The sequence below is a fragment of the Rattus norvegicus genome, chromosome 1 (genome assembly GCF_036323735.1).
Source record: "Rattus norvegicus strain BN/NHsdMcwi chromosome 1, GRCr8, whole genome shotgun sequence".
NCBI classification, from domain to species: Eukaryota; Metazoa; Chordata; class Mammalia; order Rodentia; family Muridae; genus Rattus; species Rattus norvegicus.
In genome coordinates this window covers 90,200,184-90,220,883 of record NC_086019.1, presented here as the reverse complement: position 1 = coordinate 90,220,883, position 20,700 = coordinate 90,200,184, and the positions used below count along the sequence as shown (strand labels likewise).

The 20,700-nt window shown below is 45.9% G+C and overlaps 1 pseudogene; it reads right to left on the bottom strand.

Annotated features, from left to right (window-relative positions):
• LOC102549342 (uncharacterized) overlaps positions 1-20,700 on the bottom strand; it is a 91,639-nt pseudogene that overhangs the window by 26,436 nt on the left and 44,503 nt on the right.

Sequence of the window (20,700 nt, the reverse complement as noted above, 5' to 3'; positions counted from 1 at the left end):
ACACTCCCTGCTCATTAGGAGGAAGTGCGAGCTCATGTTTAATAAAAGCTAACATCACGCACATACTAACGGACTTTAAATGCAGTTCTGACTGGTTATCAGTAACGATTTGAATAGTGTGTGTGCTTTATGTACCTAGGTACCTGGGGTCACATGAAATATTTCTCAGGGGAAAAGGCCAGTCCCGGAAAGTGTTTAAGATGTCTAGGGAGCCCTTCGAATGGACACAGACAGCTATAGCCACCTACTTGTCAAAGAAGTCGTCCGAGCACATGCCTGAGACGTGATACTTCTCAACAAAGGGGGTGGAGCCTGCACACCCACGTGGGGGAGAAGAGAGGAGACGCCCCCTCTCACTCTGTAGCAAAATCAGTTCACAGGGCTGGGGCACACCTCAGTCACTGGAGTGCTTGCTACCATCGGTGAAGCCTGGGGCTTGCTCTCCAGCTACGCACGGTCGGACCACTGTGGTACACACATGAACTCCCAGTAAGAGAATCAGATGTTTTAGCTCATCCTTGGCAACACGGTGAGTCCCGAGCCTGCCTGGTCTACAGGAAACATTCACAATGGCTTAAAGCAGGAGGCATGAAATTGAATGAATCACAAGATGGCCACAGCGAAGCCATTTTGAGATGAAGGCATAGCCAGAGACCAACAGGCAAAATTGTCAAGGAATTCTGTGAAATCTCAAAAGCCCCTTCCCTGCAATCATCAGAGTAAACCGACAGCCTTCAGAATGGAAGAATATATATGAGGAGATTAATACTAAGAACATGTAAAGAACTCAAGAGGCCCAGGACATGACACATTGGATAATTTGCTTCCTATCGAAGCACGAGGACCTGAGTTCTGATGTCCAGCCATCATGTAAAAGCTGGAATGGTATTGTGGCTCTGACATTCTTGTCTGGCCTCTCTATGCATACATAAGGGCATGCAATCACACTCACACATGAGGGCACACATGAACATGTGCACACCAAGAACACAAATCACCTCAAAAAGACTAACATTTTATTTTACTCTTTTTTTGGACAGGGTTTCCCTGTGTCGCCCTGGCTGCCCTGGAACTCACTCTGTAGCTCAGGTTGACCTTGAACTCAGAGATTCACTGCCCTCTGCCTCCCGAGTTTTGGGATTAAGTGTGAGCAACTACTACCTGGCTCCCCCGAAAATTTAAAGAACAGAAAACGACCTCCCAGTTTACAAACGGGTCAGTGGAGGAAGAACACACGGAGTCATGGGAGGTGTAACTCAGTGAGAACAGCACTGAGCTCACAGGGCACCCCAGTCAGACTGGCTGGCACGAAAGCAAGTGCTGAGAAACGCTGCTTAGAACCAAGGCGAACAGAAGCCATGCATCCCACACCGGGGATCTCTCTGGCGGCAGCCTGCTCATCGGTCCTGCGGTTCCTCAACACCGAGATCTGTAACTGTTATATCATTATCTGCTGTCCCTCCCCTGGGAGTAAGGCCATCTAAGTCAGTACACCACAGTTACCTGCACACACATGTTCACTCCAGCACTATTGGGGATACAGGTCCACGCATACCTGTGCATGGATCCGTGTACACCCGTACATGCACATGGATCTGTGTATACCCATACCTGCGCATGGTTCCATGTACACATATACATGCACATGGATCTGTGTACATGTATGTGTGTGTGTACACGTTTACATGCACATGGATCTGTGTACACCCATACCTGTGCATGGTTCCATGTACACACGTACATGTGCATGGACCTGTGTACATGTATACATGTGTGTACACCCGTACATGCACATGGATCCATGTACATGTATACATGTATGGATGTGGATGTAAATGCCGAAGGGGACATTTTGCAGGACGATGTGGACAAGAAAGCAGGGGACAGATGAGAGGAAAGATGGGATGGATGTGAGTGCCGTGCAAAGACCCACAGGAAAATGTCATGGCGCCGACCAACGGTACTGAGCCCGAGACAACCAGTGCACTCACATCTCATGGGGAAGGTGGTGAACACCTGGGTGTGGGAGACACTGATTCCAAGAGACAAACTCCAGGCTAAGGCAGGAGATGCTCTAAGAACCTGGGTCTTGTTGACTACACTCTATCTCCTCAACTGAGACTCATGGTCTCTGAGAGTCGGGGACGACCTTGGGGAGGTTTATACTGTACAGAGTTGGGCCTGAAAACTGACACTGGAGAGAAATGACTCCCCTTGGTTGGTCTCATTCTCGTTTCTCCACAGAGCCACTGTCAAAGCCTGAAATCCAAATTTCCAAAAAGTCTTTTAAAGGCGGCGACGATGTGAACATGACTTGTATTGGAAATGGCAGTGGATTCCACACCTTGTGGTTCTGCAAGGGAAAACCAATGCTTTGGAGCTCACAAGGAGGAGGCAGCTGTCACGAAGCAGCCGGATAATTTACAAGCAGAAGCTGAAAACTGGGATGTACCAGGTGAGATGACCCAAGACTTTGTCTCTAAAAAGAGCAACCCATTTCTCCTGGCCATGGTGAGTGAGCGAAGCTCTCCTCGTATATACACTCCTGGGCTTATTCTCTTTTTACAAAAACATTTTTATTGTTTTATGATAACACGAGAGTCATGGTACCAGTGTGGAGGTCAGAGGATAGCAACAGGAAGTCAGTTCTTGTCTTCCACCTCTACCTGGGTTTCAGGGATTGAACTCAGATCGTCAAATGTGTGCATGAAGCTTTTGTACCCACTGTACCATCCCCCATGCAGATTACTGCGGGATTCTGTTCTTACCAGTGCTGTGACAGAGAGACAACCATCAGCTGAGACACCCATAGGCTGAGACACGGTGTCAGTTTCCCCACACCCGGGAGATGCAGATGGAGGAAGGCCAGCCTTGGCTACAGAGCAAGAACCTATCTCTACATGGCTTCTGTACAACTAAAATCCCAGCAGGAAAACCCAATTACAAAGTGGCTAAGAGTTAAGCCCTGAGTCTGGCATGTGGTCCTTGGGACCCATGGGAAAAGGCTCCAGGAGACGCACTGATACCAGAACCCGTGGGTGGTCTTGTTCCTTGCAAAGATGGCAGTGTTTCCAGGTGAGTCTGAATCCTCGCACACGCTGTGTGTCATGTTCAGGTTCCGGCATGAGAGACAACGCCAGAGCTAGACCACGCGCAGTGTCTGTGAGCGAGGAACGAGGCCAGCAAACGTCTGTGCAGCTTTCAGTGCAGACACCGCTGTTCTGAGAGGTTTTGTTTGGTTGGGGACCTTTTGCTTCCTTTGGGGAACCAGGTCCCAGCCCAGGCATCCTCTCAGGACGGAGATGACGATTGTCTTGGACTCTCGATCCCCCTGCCTCCACGTCCAGGTGCTGCTCCTACAGATGTGCAGCCCACCTCTGGGTTTTCTGAATATTTCTGAGGACCCAAGTCTGATTTAATCCAGGGAGATGGAAGTTATGGATGGAGAAGGCATTGTTTCCTCTCCCGTGTGTGCCATTTACTGCGACCTTGCACAGGATTCTTTTCTGTATGCTGTTTTTATGGTAGAGTATATATATATATATATGTGTGTGTGTGTGTGTGTGTGTGTTTTATATATAATTATACCATATAATAAACACAATATCTTTATAATATATAAAATATAATATACAACAATTATGTATTATTATTGTCATGGGTTGAATATGCTTGGCCCAGGGAGTGGCACTATTAGAAGGTGTGGCCCTATTGGAGTGGGTGTATCACTGTGGGTGTGGGCTTTAAGACCCTCATCCTAGCTGCTTGGAAGCCAGTCTTCTCCTAGCAGCCTTCAGATGAAGATGTAGAACTCTCATCTCTGCCTGCCTGCATGCTGCCAGGCTCCCTCCTTGATGATGATGGACTGAACCTCTGAACCTGTAAGCCAGCCCCAGTAAAATGTTGTCCTTATACGAGTTGCCTTGGTCACGGTGTCTGTTCACAGCAGTAAAACCCTAAGACAATTATACTCTATACTTACGCTAATTCATACATTCATATATTTTTAAATACTATAAATAATCCTATAAGAATACATATATATAACTATATAACTTGTATATAATTATATAACATTTAAAAAATATCAATATATACTTATATGAATAGGTTTTATTTAAGCATATAAATATACATGTATTTCATTTATATACAAATATTTAATTTTAAATAATTATGTGTTTACATATTATATATTATACATTTTATATGTATATAATATTTTCTTCTAGCCATTTTGAAGCTACTGCGCGTAGCTCAGACAACGCCTTGGGTGTTTCTGCCATCGCTGCTCACGTCTGCTGGGGCTGCTCATGTTAATATCTGTAGTTGGTCACCCCTCAGCTCATGGCAGGTAAAGCGACTGGTCTTCTACCATCTACTCCATATGTGGGAGGTCACAGGCTGTCACCACCTGGTCTCTGGACTCCATCTCCTTTCCCCCTTTGCTTTGTGGGCTGTTTCTCAATAATCAGTTGTAGTTCTCAGATCCCTGTCGTCCTGGGTCCTGGGTCCATTGTCTGTTGCTGATGGTCACTCCCATCCCTGTGAAGTCGAGAGGAACGGATACATTGTCGTCTTCTTTCTGCCGGAAGCCAGATAAGGGCCAATGCCTAAAAGAAATGAAGGATGCAGGAAAGCAAACAAAGGATGCAGGAAAAACAGCAGAGGGCAGTAAGCTAACCAATGAAGAGTAACCTCAAGGGAACCCAAATGTCACTGTAAATTCTGACATGTGTCATCACAGCAGCAGGGATGGGGGGAAGGACTGAGGTCATCTAGGAAGGCAGGAGAATCAGGTCCTCTAGGACAGTCAGTGAGAAAGAAGAACCTGCCAGTGGGAGTCAAAGGGTGTGAGTGTGTGTGTGTGTGTGTGTGTGTGTGTGTGTGTGTGTGTGTGTATGTGTGTGTGTGCGTGGTGTGCCTGGGGGTGCATGCATGTGTGTGTGTGGTGTGCGTGTGTGTGTGCATGCATGTGTGTGTGTGGTGTGCGTGTGTGTGTGTGTGGTGTGCATGTGTGTGTGCATGCATGTGTGTGTGTGGTGTGTGTGTGTGTGCATGCATGTGTGTGTGGTGTGCGTGTGTGTGTGTGGTGTGCGTGTGTGTGTGCATGCATGTGTGTGTGTGGTGTGTGTGTGTGCATGCATGTGTGTGTGTGTGGTGTGCGTGTGTGTGTGTACATGCGTGTGTGTGTGTGTATGTGTGTGGTGTGCGTGTGTGTGTGTGTGTGTGTGTGTGTGTGTGTAGACAGACTGTGCAGAGCACTCAAAAGATCTGCTCACCCCAAGTACCATCCCCGGCACCAGGTAGAAAGATAAAAAATGACAGGGGAAAGGAGCAAAGGCTGGGAGGGGAGGGGAGGTTAGGGGAGGGGAGGGGACAGCTTAGAAAAGGACACAGCACCAAGAAAGGCAGCGGCAGCCACAGTGTGAATGCTTAGTGAGGACGCCAAGCAGCTCCCAGGAGTCATAGCTCACAGGGTGCTCCCAGGGGGCTCCCAGGGTGCTCCCCAACCGAGGAACCAAACAACAGTGACAGTTTCTCCCACTTATCTAGAGCAAGAAGTAAGAGCATTCGCAGTGAGGACAAGCCAACACTGTCCACCCAAGGTAAGCACAGCCACTGACCACGGGGAACCAGAAGGTTCCACCACCTGTCCCCACCATGGCACCCTGGACACCAGCCACTGTCCACTGTCTGGCTCACAGAGCAGATCTTCTCTCCCCAGCCCCCAGTTGCTGTAGGTCCTCACCCCTTCCCAGCCACGGAGAACAGGTCAGCTGAAGGGAGATTCAGTCCACCTAGTGGGGCAGGTCTGAGGAAACCACACGTCAGGAGCCGGTTCCTCTTGCTCAGCCTTCCCCTCCCTCTGGGGGTCCTGAGCACTCATCTCCTTTAGGACACTCTGCTGTGTGTGAGAATTGCGTTCCTTGTCTTCATAGGAGCATGTCACTGACACATACCCCAGAGGAAAGATTGATCTCAGCTCTGTGATCTGGGAGAACTCCTGCCCCAAATGATCCAAGTCTGTCTTTCTTGCCTCTCCTCTGGTCTAATAATCTCAGTCTGCAAAACAGACCCTGTAGCATGCAAATTCTCTAACCGGCCATGCGCATCACCAACCGTCAGCCCTCACCATGTCTACCACCCGCTCCTGCAGCTACAAATCGCAAGTCTTAGGTCGGCTCCGCCTTTCCGCGCTCTGGTGACTCTTCTCTTGCTTCCTTTCGCAGGTCACAGGCCCCATGACAGCTCTCCTCACGAGACAAGTATTGCCTGTCTCCCCTCAGATGGCTCTGCAGGACCTGTGGACTCTTGGAGCCACAACTGTGCCATCAAGTGTGTGTCCTTAGTTCCTCATGCAACCGACAAGGAGCTTCACCTCTCCGTCCTTAGCCTGCTCACCTACACTGCCCACTACCAAAGGGGCCAAGGGGTGTGACAACTAGCACCTATGTAGCTCCCAGCACAGACCCAAACAAGGAAGGGACCCTTCTCCCTTGTCTAGTGTCATCTGAACCTTCTCTGGCCTTCAGTGGAAGGGATTCCATTCAAAGCAGTGAGAGGTACAGGTGCTGGGGTCTCTGTCCCGTCCTCTGCCCTGCACCCTAGTCCTTTAATGTCTGCCAGATGAATTCAGACAAGAACAGGGCATCATACAGGAGAATGGCAGGTTTCTTAGAGAAACAGGGAGGCATGCCGGAGAGTGAGGGTGGGCATCAAAGGCCCACTGCAGACGGAAGGCCCTCAGGGTAGACGATAGCCAGAGGGCCAGAGGCTGCGTGGTTAGGTGGGCTGGGTCCTGTGTTCCAAAGTGTCTGCACAGACAGCCTTCCTGAGAGGTGGCTTCCTGCTCAGGAGATTGATAGGCCACATAGGCTGACACTTAAAGGAGGGGACGATTGTGTGTCTTGTTCTTTCTCAGGAAGCTCCTGCCACATCGCATCTCACGTCCTTTTAGCGATTGAGAAAGTCATTTAAAGGATCCAAAAGGAGTTTACAAGGCTGCAAATGTCGTGCCATTGCTTGAGTGCTTGCCTGGCTCTACAACGGCCTAGATTTGATCCGCAGCAGCACAGAAAGCAGGGCTGGGGTGCACACCTATAGTCACAGCAGCCTGGTCCTTGACACAGCAGCATGGGGACTCCCTGGGTTACGTGGGACCAGATTCTCACGCGTGTGCATGCATGTGCATGCCCAGCCCAAATTAGGGCGGCTGAGATGATTCGGTGGATAAAGCCGACCTGCAAGTTGTCATCCGTACTCCACAGACACTCTTTCTCTGTACTGATGGCTGCACGTGCTTTTCATGTTGATGGGGCTCAGTATTTCCTGAAGGTCAATGTCCAACAAGCCAAACCACCAACTGCAGTGTCCCCATCTCTCCAGCCTGGCGGTGACCAGTCCTGTTAGCTGCGCTGCTCATGTATCACAGTGGCGAGGGGAGGACATTGTCCTCATGTCCTCATCAACACAACCCTACAGCCTGGCCTTCAGGATCAGCAGAAAGAAAGGCAGGTAATGAACTAGGGGGCCAGTGGCCAGCAGGATAGAAACTGCTGCCTAAGGACTTTGCTCTTTAGAACACGACAGCAAGAGTGGGCTTTTTGGTCACCTGTAGCAGAAGAATTGCCAGTGGTAGAGGACCATGGGCCCTGGGAAGGGGTGACCTTCAATGGGGAAAGACCTTTGACAGTTGAGAAGGCTATGTGTGCAGGTTCCTGGCATGTGACCTCTGCCATCGGAAGGAGGACGCCCCCAATGGTCTCGTGTACAGTTCAAGGACTCTAGTGACAACCACTCTGTACCTATTTCCTGTCGTGGAATTTCTACTGAACAAATAAGGGCCATGAGTCCAGGGTCCTGTGACAGGAACAGTCCTGGTTGATCCCAGTGTGGTCCTGGGCGATGGGTCTGGGCATTGGGAGCTGGGCTGCAGCTCAGTGGTGGAGAGCTACAATCTCCCATGCATTTCCATGTGGGATTCCCGAGCGTGCTCTCTATTTCACCCCTCAGCTGGGACTTGCTGTCCAGTCCTAACCCAAGTGACCCAATCAGCAAGTGCATGAAGCACTCCTGGACGCTCGCCCACTCTGTGTTCTTGGGTCTTCCTGACGCACTACAGTCTCCCTGAAACTGCTCTTCCTCCTCCTGGGGAATGTCCAGCATCCTTCACGCAGTCCGTATTTCCTCTCTTGCTCACATTTCCTACTTTTCTCACCACCGAGCGTTGCACGATCCTCCATTCTGATTCCCTCTGTCTCCCTGTGTATCTCTGCCCCACTAACTCCTGCGGCAGGAGGGAAGAGGCTGAAAAGGCTGTGTTGAGAAAGAAGGCAGCTGACAAAGACGAGAAGCCTGTCCCCACCCGCTTTCATATGGCAGAGCTCACTCAAGAGATGCCTAGGGGAGGAGCTGGAAAGGTGGGTCAGGGCCAGAGGACCTGGATTCCTTTCAACCACACAGTGGCTCACAACCTTTTGAACTCTAGTCCCAGGGGATCTGATGCCCTCCTCTGGCCTCTGGGGTACCAGACGTGTAATGATGTACAGAAATATGTGCTGGTAAAACACTACAAACACACACACACACACACACACAGAGAGAGAGAGAGAGAGAGAGAGAGAGAGAGAGAGAGAGAGAGAGAGAGAGAGAGAGCCTAACTATATAAATGTAATTTAAAATAACATTTTAGTGTGATATAGGGCTTGGGCACTGTCTGTCTTTGAAAGATGGAGGACAAATTCATGGAAACAGTTCTGTCTTTCCACCTTTACAAGGGCTCCAGTGATGGATCACGTGTTGTCTCCATTGCTTAGCAAACAACACTACCCATTGCTCTAGCTCACCAGCCTCAGGAACATCATTAATATACAAGTGTTCTGAGCAAACTTGCACTCCAAGAAGTACTCACTTTTCTTTCAAAGATGGCTAGCCTCCAAGGGCCAATATCCCATCAACCTCACGTGTCTCATGAAGCTCTTACATATGCACCTGCTTGCTCAAACCATGCACATTGCCGAACATTGGCTCTGCTGCACCTTTTCCCTTCAAGGAAACAGTTTCAAGGCTCCTCTGGGCTCCGATCTGCTCCCTTGGACAACTCACTTCCCCATACATGTTTCCGTGGCCTCCAGGGTCAATCTGGTCAACGTGGGCGAAGGACCCAGCCAAACGCCATGGCGACCAGACAGCTGTGTGCACAGACCAAGGTAAGAAAATCACCCAGCTGACAAAATATTGCCCTTGTTGTTGGAACATACCAAAGTGGTGAAAGACACTTCCTCGTTACAGATTCTCAGTTCAGATACAAGAAACCTCCCCCTTAGCACTGGGGGTTGTGTCTCTAGGGGACTCTCAACTTAGGAAGCAGAATGAGAAATACCAATGTGAAACCAAGTTCAGTGGAAACTAACCTCCTTTCTCCAGATGTGGGGAACAAACACCTCCCACTGACCCTAGGCTCTTCCAGCCCACTGAACATGCCCCTCCATTCACTGACTGAGGGGAGACTGAACAACGCAAAACGCCTTTCCTTCTCCCCACAGGAGAACCATCAGACCTTATTTTCAGACCTATGGCCATGCGGTGGGAGGTAAAACACTAAGTGTATCTCCTCGTCTTCCTCACTGGGCATGAGAGACTCCCTTCTTTCCTTCTCCACCCGGTTCCCTCAGAGAACCTAGGAGACATGGAATCCAGTGTGTGGGAAGAGAGCTTGATGCCATACTGTTTTTGCAAGGTTCCCCAGGCAACTGCCTTACTTTGCAGATCACCATCCACAGCTACCAAGGTTTTTAAACCGGGGCTGCCTATTTGTAAGAAATGAGTCTCGTGACTAAAGGTCCAGCCAACATGCAAAGTGTCTGTCTGCTCTCAGTCCAAGCCGTGCACTCATGGGACAAAGGGGGGGCCATGGTTACAGAGGCCACACAGGGCTGCTGGTCTCACCTGCCCTACTCCTTCTGCTGCCTTTTTGGGTTCCTTTGCCTGGAAGCTGAGTGAAATCAAAGACCCAGATGACATTGAATTCACAGTTCCATTTGTGTGGAGACATATGGACTCTCCTGTCTTTGAGACCTTGGGATTCCTTCCTCTGTTACCCCGCTCTTTGGGGACTGCACACCACAGGGTACTTTCTTCTGTTATGTCTATGCTAATCTAACTCAGACACTTGCTTGAGAAATAAAGGGGTAGCTGTTTTTTTTTAATTTTTTTTAAAAGATTTATTCATTTATTATACATAAGTACACTGTAGCTGTCTTCAGATACACCAGAAGAGGGCATCAGATCTCTTTACAGATGGTTGTGAGCCACCATGTGGTTGCTGGGAATTGAACTCATGACCTCTGGAAGAGCAGTCGGGTGCTCTTAACCGCTGAGCCATCTCTCCAGCCCTGTTTTTTTTTTTTTTTTTTTTTTATTTGCACCCCATGCGCTCATGCCCTGGTGAGATATGGGCTCATTTTATGGAGCTGAGCACATCCCACAATCAAAAAGAAACCAAGTGTCTTTGTTGCCATCGTGGCTGTTGCCTTCATTAAGGTAGAGGTGACCATGTGACCTTGCCATTAGCCTGGCTAGCAACATTATCAAAACGGTGACAACTGCGATGTTTTCCAGTATCACAGAGCCCTCAGAGGATCACTGCACCCCTGGGACTTCCTGTGCCACCGGCAATCAGACACACATCCCGATCCTTCACTGTGTTTCCCGTTTTATTTCATCTCCCTGTGGAGATGGGATTCCTAATGGGATCATGGGACTGGGGGACCCGGAAGAGACTCCGACATGGGCTCTATCACCACATGACGAGAGTCAAAGCATTTCCTGTATAGTTGAAGGGAGCAGTAACACAATCGTTTTGGGTTGGTGCATTGTTTTGCATGATGTATTTACTGCTTTCTAGAGAAGACTTAAGAGTTTTCCCAGCCATCTGCCTCCAACATGAGGCAGCTACCAACAGGAACTGACACTTTCAAATGACTAAACCTGGGAAGACATTTTTAGCAGCGGACAAACCAAGTGCACAGGACCCAAAGGATACCCAGACACCAGACAAGTTGCTGCTAGTGTGCACCCCAGTGCGAAGATGGATCAGCCTGCTTGGGCAGCAGGCTTAAGGTATTGACTTTGCACATGCTGGCGAGGATGTGGAGAAAGGAGGACACTCCTCCATTGCTGGTGGGATGGCAAACTTGTACAACCACTCTATAAATCAATCTGGTGGTTTCTCAGAAAATTGGAAATGTTTCTGCCTTAAGACCGAGATATACCACTCCTGGGCATACACCCAAAAGAAACTCCACCATCCCCCCAGGGCACGTTCTCTACTATGTTCATAGCAGTTTTATTTGTAATAGCCGGAAACTGAAAACAACCCAGATGTCCCCCAAAAGAAGAACGGATACAGAAAATGTGGTTCATTGGCACTATGAAACACTTTACTATTCAACTCTTAAAAACGAGGACATCATGAATTTCGCCAGCGAATAGATGGTACTAGAAAATATCATATTGAGTGAGGTAATCCAGACCCAAAAGGACGTGCATGGTATGTACTCATGATTACACCCCACAGACCCAAAGAAGATAAGTGAGAAGGAAGGCCCAAGCAAGGATGGTTGAATCACACTTAGAAGGGGAAACAAAACAGTTACAGGAGGCAGATGGAGGAAGGACTGGGAGGGAAAGGGGAGGAGGAGGAGAAGGAGAAGGAGGGAGGATGGGTAGCCAGGATCAGATTCAGGGAAAGACAGGAGAGAGGCCCAGAGGGCCAGAAGAATGAATAGAAATCTGGAGCTGTGTATATGGAGGGCGGTGTCTCTAGGAAGTCAGAGACCTGGGATAGGGGAGGCTCCCAGGAGTCCATGAGGGTGACCTTAGCAGAGATGCCTAACATTGGGAACATGGAACCTGAAAAGGCCACCTCTCGTAGCCGGGCAGGAACCCAATGGAGATAAGAACACCAACCCATTAATAAAATTTTTGACCCTAAATTTTACCCTGTCTAAAAGAAGTGCAGGGATGGAGCAGAGACCAAATGAAAGGCCAACTAATAACCGGGCCAGCTCAACACCCATCCCATGGACCAGCGCCAATCCCTGCATTATTTTTTTTTCTTCTTTTCTTTTTTTCAGAGCCGGGGACCAAACCCAGGGCCTTGCGCTTGCTAGGCAAGCGCTCTACCACTGAGCTAAATCCCCAACCCCTCAATCCCTGTATTATTAATGATACTTTGTTACTGACAAGCCAGCCCAGTCAGCAAACAGGGTCTCAAGGGAGGGAGTGAGGAAGAGAGAGAGAGAGAATTAGACATCATTATAACAAGACTTCAGCCAGTTCTGAGGCTGAAGCGGGTTTTTTTTTCCCCCAGTCTGCTTTTATACCATTCTAGGTACATACAAAGTACAGGGTCAGTTCCTAGATCAATGACAAAGTGGTCAAGGAACAAACAAAGCAGTCAAACAAGGCCATAAACACAGTCCCATCGGGATGATCAACATAAAAGGAACAAGATACATTCCTCGGCTGTATTTACCTTGTAGTAGCCCAATGTAAACATTCCTATCTGAGGTACTTCCTTGTCCTCCTTGACCAAAGTAAATATTCTTGCCAATGTCCTCGAAGCAGCACCAAGGGCTCTCCATGTGTTATGCTTGCAGACAGGAGCCTAGCGAAACTGTTCTAAAGAGCAGCTCTACCCAGCAGCTGGATGAAACAGATGCAGATACCCAGTTGGCATTAACAAAGTTGGGGACATTTATGGAAGAGATGGGGGAGGAGTTGAAGGCCCTGAAGTAGATGAGAAACCTACAAGGAGACAAATAGAATCAACAAATCTCTGAGCCACCAACCAAAGAACATGTATGGGCTGGAATAAGGCCCCAGGCTCATGTGTAGCAGACAGATAGTTCAGTCTTCACGGCTGCCTTGTCTGGTCTCAGCGGGAGAGGATGCACCGAATCTGGCAGAGACTTGATGTGCCAGGGTGGGGAAATACCCAGGGGAAGGAGCCCACCCTCTCAGAGGAGACAGGAGAGGGACGAGGGACTCTGTGAGGAAGGGACCAGGAAGGAGAGCATCGTTTGGGAGGTAAATAAATTGACAAACAAATTTAAAACAAGGTACTGGCACTGCTACATCTTAAAGTCTGCTCTTTCTGCTCTGATTTTCTCTAAGGTGAAATATTCTTTACATTCTCAAGACTCCTATGTTCTGCATGGATTGTCTGTTTTTCTTTCTTTCTTTCTTTCTTTCTTTTTTTTATTTATTCTTTTTTTCGGAGCTGGGTGCCGAACCCAGGGCCTTGCGCTTGCTAGGCACGTGCTCTACAACTGAGCTAAATCCCCAACCCCCTTTTTTGTTTCTGTTGCCTCCCTGTGAACCCTCAGTACCCTTGTGTCTCAGTCACTGTCCTACTGCTGTCAAGAGACACCATGACCAAAATGACCCTTGTAAAAGAAAGCATTTAATTGGGCCTTGCTGACAGTTTCAGATGTTAGTCCGTTAGCGTTCTACACCCTGACTGGTAGGCAGGAAGAAAGGCTCTGGGTTTGGCATGGGCTTTTGAACCCTCAAAGCTCACCTCCAGAGACACACTTCCTCCCACAAAGCGGGAGCTCCTAATCCTTCTAATCCTTTTTAACAATGCCACTCTCTGGTGAGTAAACATTTAAAAACATGAGCCTTCGAGTTCTCATTCAAACCACCACACCTAGCTTCTGTTTTACTTTACAATGATATCACAGGCTCAGGAAAGAAAAGTCTGCTGGTTGATTTTTTTTTTCTTTCAGATGTTGCTTTTCTGAATTACAAGTAGTAAATAAATAATAATCAAATTAAATGACTGTTGACAGTCACTCCATGGAGAGGATACTGAGAGAACCGTCCTACTAGAAAAATCAGAACATGGCTAATAAATGTCACAATAAAAACTTGGACACTTATAGAAATGTAAATAACAACAACAACAACAACAATAATAATAATAATAATAAATGAAAATAATCACTCTCATAACTTTTGAAGAGGAATGGGAGGCCAAGAATTTTTTTCTGTGGATCCTACCAGGAACTTCTGATAGATTTAAGCATGAACCAGAGGTGGATAAAATGACTTTTCTTCATGGGGCTAGGCATTCATCTCTATTGTAATTTAAACGAAGGGAACACATGCCTTCTATGAGCTAAAACTGCAATTATAGTTAACCTGTTAGTATTTTTCAGTCTATGTGCCTCAGGGTTCCATTGCTGTGAAGAGACACCGTGACCAAGGCAACTCGTATAAGGACAACATTGAATCGGGGCTGGCTTACAGGTTCCGAGGTTCAGTCCATCATCATCAAGGTGGGAGTATGGCAGCCTCCATGCGGACATGGCACTGGAGGAGCTGAGAGTTCCACATCTTGTTCCAGAGGCAAACAGGAGAAGGCAGACTCTTCCACACGGGGCAGAGCTTCAAAGCCCACCCCACAGCGACACAGTTCCTTCAACAAGGTCACACCTCCTAAGAGCGGCACTCCCTGTGGGGTAGGCACACTGAACCCTGTGTGCCTTCTTGTCTACCTTTTGTTGACAACGTCATATGATATTTATGGCACATGTACATGTTTTAAAATATGCACATGTGGCACATTTGATAACGTGCCAAGGCTCTTACTAAAATATGAACATTTTTTTTCTCTAATTCTCAGGTTCTTTGAGACCACAAAACTGGGATATAAAAGTCCAAGCGAAGGGTGTTGCTTCCTACTTGCATCAGAGGAAGCTTGGTGACTAAAGTGTGTTGGAGGCCATCTTAATGTGTTACAAGAATCTACCATGTAGTTTGGATTCCGCTTTCTTTTAGAAGGAGGTGTTGCACAGGGCTGTCTTCTGAGCTCTTTCCAGATCCATGACTGCTGTGTGCCTGTTTGGAAGAGACCAGCAGCCGGGCTCGTTGGGAGCTGGTTCTGTGAGAGGACGAACAAGATGGACAGACCCTTGGCTCAACCAACCAGAAGGAAGAAAGAGAGAGCCCAAATGAATAGAATCACAATTGAATAAGGAAACATCGCAATAGACATCAAAGAAATTCAGAACGTTATAAGGGAGTACTTTAAAAATCTGTACCCCATCAAGTTGGAAAAGTCTAAAAGAAATGGGTGGATTTCTAAATTCATCTGCAGCACCATATTTAAACCAAGAAGAGATAGTCAATTAACCAGACTTGTAACAACAGGGTAGGATTCTCTGTAATGGCAATTTTAAAAAGTTCTTCTCTACCCATGGCTAGCTCCTAAATGAATGAGATGGAGATAATTAGATTTATTTAACCAAGCCTTACTGCATAATACCTGGGTAGTTATTGATCTATTTTAATCCTCGGAGATAATCTGGCTATCTGCCAGCCAACCCCACCCCCCAGTATTTACATGGTAGTATTTGTCTGGCTTTCTGTGTTTCAGATGTGCTTTCCAGGTCTCTCTCCTCACCCTCCTCATGGCTGGATATCCCTTACTCTTCTCAGTCTCCTTCTACCCAGCCATTGGCTAATCAGCTTTTATTGACAAGGCATAGAATAAGTGGTAAACATAGTTTACATTAACTTGAAACAGGAAATATTTGGAATGAGCATTACAATGCTGTGTCCAGATTGCAACAGGTTATGAGGACAGAGAGGTCAGCATTTGACTGTCTTTACATAGGGCACAAACACATCATGCCTGCATTGGCCCCTTTGTGTCCAATAAAAGACTCTTTCTCAGATAATAATGATCTACACACAATAATAACGATTATGAAGACTATCAGGTAAGATTGATATAATAATATATTGTACACATGTATTTGGTAATTTTGGATGAAGTATTCTACTATCTATACTATTGGTGAGTTCAGAGTTCTGTACCTAAATAATTTTCTAATCATAAGTTGCATTACTAAACGAAAAACATCTATTTAAATCTTTAAAAACTTAAATTTCTATATGAGACTATAACTATAGAGTCTTCAATCCTGTCATAGATTTAAGAAGGAATAAAATTATCTGAGTAAGCAGGAAGTGCAGAGCAAGCAGCTTCCATAACTATAGAAATGAGAGCTATAGCTGACCATCTGAACAGTCTTCCACAAATGTCGCTATAACGTTGGACCATCTGTCTTCATCCTTCTGGCCCAGAATATCTGACAGACCTGTTTGTGTAGCAAGAATTATGAAGGACTGCTTACCGTGTCTTGTCAAAGCTCAGCAGTTGACTTCCCTGCATTCTGTCTGCAGCTGAATCAAGGGGCAGTTTTCTGCCCAGTGGCTGCTGGCCACATTTGAAGTGAACTCTGGAAGTTCTTCAACGTTCATCTCCTTTGAAGTGGACTGGGAGTACTGCCAGGATCGACCTGTCTCATAACAAAAAAGAGGTTTTAATAATAAAACAACTTTAAATACCATAGTCTGTGGATCTCTGAGGTTTTTACAAACCATCTATAGTATATATGAATTGTCAAACATTGTTTGCTCTTAACTATTTACTATCTTAATAGCCTTAGAAACACCTTACTGTAATTAACTAGACTAGAATCCAACATAACCGTGAGTTTGATTATTTGACTGTTAACTTGCATTTCTTACTTAGCCCCAACAGTTTACAATAGCAGCTTTCAAGAGGACTAGAACTTTACATTTTTAAGAATTCTATAGATACAATACCTCAAATAAAATTGAAAACATATACACATAGTATGTTGAGGTAAAATATAACCTCAATTTTGTATCAACATACAAAGGTCTATACGAATGTAACAAGAAATAACCTTGGTATATATCAATACACAAAGATCGATACAAATGTGGCATTTATGGCTTATTAATGCAGTTTAGACTGAAAGTAGATTCAATAATCTAGCCATTACTTTTATAGTTCCACAATTATTCTATATCCCCCTTTTTCTTTTTATCCTTTCTGCTCCCCCCCCCCCCAGCACTAGACAGGAGAGAAAAGATGAAGAAGAGAAAAGGAAATTCCTAAATCTAACCTATTTTATTTCCTCCCCGTCTAAGAACATACGCACTTGTGACCATCCCCCTCAAACCATCACAAAAGTCCAGCACCCGTTGAACGACCAAAAGTCATCTCCCCAACCTCTTGGGAATGGGACATAGTTCTCTTAAAATTGCTTCCTGCTAATTCGGAACATTACTTCTCTTTGTTGGGGAGGCAAGAAATTGGGAAAATTGTTAGTCCTTAAGTTAGCTGTAGTAGCTGTTGTCCAGTCTCTGTATGCTGTGAATATGCAGGCTTAAATGAAGTCCTGATCAGAACAGTCTGAAAGGCTGGACCAAGTGTGCTAGCCGCTTTGAAGCTGTCCCAGAAGCAAGTCTTTTGAGTAAATAGCGTTGAGGCCGTGTGAGGTAGGATCAGGCAGCATGCTGGAACGATATGCCTCAGGGTTTCATTCTCTGAGAGTGAATCTTCTCAGGGCTGTATTGACTTCATTGGTGTCTGTAAGCATATATAGTCTCATAAGTAATATACAGGTCTGCATTAACATATGTATAAGGTGTGCAACATGCACGATTCAGGTAAGGAGGATTTTTTTGCTCTTTTATATGAGCAGGAAATGCATGTGTCTTTTTTTATAAGTTAGCTTGGATTATACAACCAAACTACAACCTGCATTCTGATCTATGCCATTCGTGAGGATGGCACAATAAGTTCTGAGGATATTGTAGCCAAAGATTCACTAGCTATGCACAGCTGAGGCTCTGGTTGGAGACATTTTTATGCCTCAGTCAGTTTCAGAGTTGTTCCCACAGGAAGGGGTCAGCAAAGTATGTGACCCGTTCTTTTTTATTTATTTCTTCTTGTCTGTAGCCAAGGGGGGTCTCCCAGGGGTCTTCCTCTGTCATATCTATTTTTTGTTAATTTAGAAGGACTCCAATTTTTTTCTTCTGTGAACATATGCAAAACCCTCTCCCCAGTGCAGCACATTTCCTGCTTCCCGCTCTGAGGTTAGACATCTTTAAAACGAACAGGTCGGTTTGATTCAGCTTTTTTTCTTCTATAATCCGATGGCTCTCAGCAGCTGTTGTTTTACGTCATCAGCATTCAAGAAACTTAAAGTCACTCAAGCATTATGCAATCTGCTTTTCAGGGTCTTTGACAGCCCTCTCTGTTAAGCATCTCTTTTAACGTACGATTGGATCTCTCAACAACTGCCATTCCCGTAGGACTGTGTGGTGTGCCTGTAACATGTTTCATGTTACAATATGTAAAAATGTCTCGTTAAGCAACATATGCTGGAGCGCTGTCAGTCCTAATTTGTTTAGGTGTTCCCACAATTGCCATGACTTCTAACAAATGTGTGATTGCAGAATTGGCCATCTCAGAACTGAAAGCACTCGTCCACTGAAATCCTGAATCTGCCTTTACAGTATGACGCACATATTTCATTTACCAAACTCTGCCAAATGAAACACATCCATCTGATCAAGTTTCCTTTCTCTGGTTACCTTTAGGCTTATTTCCTGCAGACAGTACAGTTTGGTTAGATAGAGAACGGGTAGGACATTTCTTTACAGTTTCCTTAGCTTCTTGCCACGTGATAGTAAAACTTTTCTATAGACCTTTCCTGTTAACACGGTGGCTTTTTTATAAAATTTTGAAGCCTCTAACACACTCCCTCGCAATGGCTGATCAATCTCATCATTATCTTGTTCCAGAAGGCCCAGTAGACCCACATGTATCTGACATGTGTTATGTACAGGAGATAGTTCCTTTTTTTTTTTTTTTCTTTTTTTCGGAGCTGGGGACCGAACCCAGGACCTTGCGCTTGCTAGGCAAGCGCTTTACCACTGAGCTAAATTCCCCAACCCCAGGAGATAATTTCTATTTCTGACCATTTGTTGTGGTTGAAAATACAGTGAATTTAATTTGGAATCAGCTCGGAAATTCCTATAGGCAACCGACTAACTTTCTGCATGTCAGGAGTCTGGCACTGTATTAAGAGATTCTTGAAAATCTAATAATACCGTAAGAATGGCATATGGCTTTGGTTTTTTGAACCCAATCATAAGGACTCTTGACCACTTATAAAGGAATTGCGAAAAAGCAATCCTTTATTTAAATTATTATGATAGGCCATTCCAAATTTGGCCGAGTAATTTTATTAATTGCTCTTAGAGCTGTCAACATCCTCCATTTGCCAGACTGCTTTTTAATGACAAATACAGGAGAATTCCAAGGCTGGTGGATTTTCCTACATGGTGAGCCTCCAGCTGTTCTTGGATTAGTGTCTGCAAATGTTCCTTAGTCAAAGATCCTTGTTCAGTCCAAATCAGCTGGCCTTAACCACCTTAACGGCAAGGCTGTTGGTGTGTTCCCGGCAGTAGCTACCCAGGGTCAACTTGAATAGTCGGCATCCGAGGGGCTGTGTTCATGGACAGCTTAGATAACTTGTAACCATCTTTAATAACATTTTTACTTTTTTAAAGTTAGGACTATCATTAATTTTAATGGCCCCTCAAGTTGGAGGGATGCTAATTTGTGTTTTCCATTGCTGTAATCGATCTCTTTCCTGTAAGTTTTTGGCTATATATGGCCATGTATGGCCTTCGTTTTTCTATTTGACATTCTGGCCCTGTACATTTAAGCCATCTGACATGTTGCTTCATCTGGGATAAAGTTCTAATCCCTTGACACTGGACATCTATCTCTTGAAGTGGCCTAGATGGAGGCCAAGATTCTGGAGAGATAATACATACATCTGCTCCACTGTCGACCACTCCTTCAATTTCAATATTATTTATAAATTCCTTAGTCTTGGCCTCTGATTATAAAAGTTTGCCAAACTATTCATTTTTGGCCCTTACTGTTTTTTTTGTTTGTTTGTTTTTTTACCTAAAGAAGTTGCTCTGACTTTGATATCTGGGTTTTTAATGTCTTATTTCCAGAGTGGTGGTGTTTAATTGTTTTATGGACGAGTATCTCTGATGTTTAGCATTGGGGCCTATGAGAAGCCCCCTCTGGGCCGTTATTGATAAGGGGCTGCTCCATATGTCTGTTGTTGACCTACACTCGCTAGCCCAATATCGGCCTTCGCCACATCTTTTGCATATTCCAGAACACAGATGCTTTTGTTTGGAATTTTTTTCAGTTCTTTTGGAAACAACCTTACTCACCAGAGTTAAGACATTTGAGAGTTTGGATCTTCTCAAAACTTATTGATGGCTTCTTATTGATGGTCATCTCAGGTGAGTGAGAGCTAATATCAATTTTATTTCTAATCCATTCATCGATAGGTGACGACCTTGCCCTTAGCGGTCTGACCACCTCTTTGCGTTCAACATTAGCATTTTCAAAAGCCAGCGGTTGAGTTAATGCCTTCCTAGCTAGGGGATCTGATTTCTTTCCATCTACGGCTGAAGTTAATCTTTAGAAAGTCAAGTGAATGTTTCTTTTGGACCTTGTATAACCTAGGTAAATGGTTCCCATCTCTTCAACCTCGTCCCAGGCATTTAAGGCTGCCACTGCCAAGCAACACAATGCCACGGTTTCTTCGTCACCTGTGACCCGCATCTCTCTCCCCGTGTCGCCCTCCAGGTGGTATTTGGAAATGTGAGCAGCCCTGGCTCTACCTTTCTGTGCTGTCTCCCTGGCTGCTTCTCGCCACCACGAGCGCCATCGTAACTGTGGCTCAGGTTCTAATATTGCTCTTCTTGCAA